Below are 3,360 nucleotides of genomic sequence, written 5' to 3' on the forward strand. Positions count from 1 at the left end.
GGACAGTCCGATTCTGCCATTCATTTCTCTTTATAAATAGACTTGACTATTAATTCTGCCATGAAGGGATGGGGCCAGTAGACTTCCAAGATATAGCCCCTCCAGATCATCATAGATCCTCCCCCATGTTTAACAGTTGGAAGAAGGCAGTCTAGGTCAAATGCTTCTTTTGGCTATCTTCACATGTATACTTGGCCGGTGGTCGGAAACAAGGTCAAAGATGACTTGTCTGAGAAAATAACATTCTTCCACTGCTGTAGGGACCAATTCTGTAGGTTTTTTACTCCACTCTAAATGCTTTGCAACATTTGTTTTTCAAAGGAGTGGTTTTCTGATTGCAGCCCTCCCATGAAATCTGGCTTTGTACAGCTCCTGGCAAACAGTTTTAGTGGAAACTGGGTTCTTGAGGTGGCCATTAAGCTCTGCAGTAATTTTGGGAGCTGAACTCTTGTGACCCTTTCTAACAATTCGCGTAAGAATCCGACGGTCCCTATCTGAAAATTTTGGTTTTCTTCCCAAGTTTTGTTTCAACAAGGAGGTTTTTCCTTTTTTTCTCAAAAGCTTTCATTACTTCCTGATACACCAAACATATCGGCTGTCTTCATTACACTAGCGCCTGCCATACAAACACCAACAATCTGACTTCTTTGAAAGTCCGATAGATCTGTCATTTTAATGAATTTTAATTACCTTTATCTGATGATATCTGAAAAGCAGCAGCAATTTCAGCAAAACATATTAAGTAACACTAATAATAAATCAAAAACCATAAAAATAAACAAGCTTTTGACAGTTTTATAGATATTCCAAAGTTATGATGCTAGGTGTTTCCATTATTTTGTTCAATCCCTGTATAAATTTATATAGATATATATATATAAAGGTGTGCCAATCTCTCAAAGTAGATGTAACATGTGGAAGTGGGAGACCCAGGAAGACATGAGATGAAGTAGTAAAGAATGACCTCTGGATGCTGAACCTTTCAGGCAAGATGACAGAGAAACAGGATGCCTCGTGCGTTGCTCTCTACTCAAGAATATCCCAGCTCCACAACAGAAGTGTTAATTGAAGTCTGGTCCCCCTGGTGGAGAGGATCAACCTGCTTTCACACTCAACCAAACTTTCACACTTCAGCATTTAACTGGCCCAAATATTCTACTAGATGCAGTCTCTCACAGTTATGCAACAACATCATTGTGAAAATAAACAATCACATAATTGAAATTTTGAAGCTATGAGATAATGCCTTGTTAATTCAAAATGAAAATGAATAAATAAGCATTTCATTTGAAAGAGTAATCCCAATGTTAAGGGATTAATAGTCTTTTAACTGTCAATTTTTATACACTAATTTTTCTGTATGTTTAACCCTTTAGCATTTAAACCAGCCATATCTGGCCTGAATATTCTGTCCTACCCTACAATGTCATTCCAAAAGTAGACAATCATATCATTCAAAATCTTGAATCTACAAAATACAGGATTAGTTTAAAACAATGTTAATAAATAAGCATAACATTTGATAAAGTAATCTGAATGATGAGAGAGAAAGAATACTGTTGCTGATTGTAGATTGTATGAGGTTGGTAGAAATATGTCATATGAAAGAGAGAAAGACTATCAACTCTACATTCATACAAGTTGGTCAAATGACTCCCACAAAACAAGCTGTGTTGTTTAGCTCCATGTCATCTCTGAACAAGCAGACCCATAATTAAATCCACTCTTTTTGTCATTTAACTTTTTTATACAGGCATAATATAACTAAAACTACATTTACAGTGTCATTATCTTGAGCTGGTAGGGCATGATGTGGCTGCTATTTTTATCAAATTGAACAACCACACAGAAGTTCCCTGATGGTTCACCAGCTCAGTGATATAACTGCATCTCTTAATATTTATTTGTCTAATGGTAAGGCACAGGAGTGGTTGTGTGGTAAGAAGCTTGCTTCCCAGCTTCATGGTTACGGGTTCAGTCCCACTGCATGGTACCTTGGGCGAATGTCTGCTATATAGCTTCGGGCCAACCAAGGCCTTGTGAGTGGATTTTGATAGACAGAAACTGAAAGAAGCCCATTGTATATATATATATTTATTTTTGTGTAACTGTGTTTGTCCCCCCCCCCACTCGACAACCAATGTTGGTGCAGCTAACTCCCAATAACTTAGCAGTTCGGCAAAAAGAGACCAATAGAATAAGTACTAGGCTTACAAAGAATAAGTCCTGGGCTCGATTTATTCGACTACAGGTGGTGCTCCAGCATGGCCAGTCAAATGACTGAAACAAGTAAAAGAGTAAAAAGATAAAAGCCTTTCTCTGCAGTAAAGGACATTACAAGCATTTCATAAACTATTGATGTTACTCTCTGTCTTACCATTTATTGTGGTTATATTTTACCAAAAGATGATCCAACAAATGAAACACAAAGCAAAATTTATCTCTGCTCACTCAGCTATATTCAGTGGAAGGTAGAATCATTGTTGTTTTTCATCTTGTTTTTATTTATACTTTTTTGAGTGTTTTTTTTTATGAGTATTTGCATATACATGTAGAAGGGCATGTGTGGGAAGAAGTTTGCTTCACAACAACATGGTTCTAGGTTCAGTCTCACTGTAGTGCCTTCTACTATATAGCCTCAAGCTGACCAAAGCCTAATGAGTAGATTTGATAGATGGAAACTGAAAGAAGCTCATTATGTATGAATATGTATGTGTGTGTGTCTGAGTGTAAGAATGAGTCATGTGTCTCCCTGTCTTGACATCAAATGGTAATTGTAAATGAGTGTCACTGTCAAACATACAATGCCATTTATTTACAATATTCTGTGAGAACATATTTGACCATGGGAAAATATTACCTTGCTTGGAAACAAAAAGGGCATCTAACTAAAAATCCTGCCTCAAATAAACTCTGACCAACCCATGCAAGCATGAAAAAGTGGAGGTTAAATGATGACTCTTGTGAGTGGACTTGGAAATGGAAAGTGAAAGCAGCCTGTCATATATTCATATATATATATATAATGCGAGAAAATTATGGGTTGAGGGTTCAACCCACTAAAGGATAGTATCTATCCAATATACTGCTAGGGCAAGAACTATTCGGATAGAATGGGGCATGCCAAAGCTAGGCCGAAACAGCTGTAAGATTAAACTTCTGTTCATCCTCTAATTCCTTATGTACTTTGTACTTCTATCTGTAAACTCGGTTGGCAAAATAACATGGTTTGTCATAAACACCTGTACTTTGGGTTTTTTCTTTTTTTGTCACTTTAGCTATGAATTAAATTAATGAATTCAACGGGATACACTGTCTGCAAGTAGTTGGGTTCAGCATATTATCCTCCATTTTCTAATT

Source organism: Octopus bimaculoides, chromosome 20 (assembly GCF_001194135.2).
Source record: "Octopus bimaculoides isolate UCB-OBI-ISO-001 chromosome 20, ASM119413v2, whole genome shotgun sequence".
In the NCBI taxonomy this organism is placed as follows: Eukaryota; Metazoa; Mollusca; class Cephalopoda; order Octopoda; family Octopodidae; genus Octopus; species Octopus bimaculoides.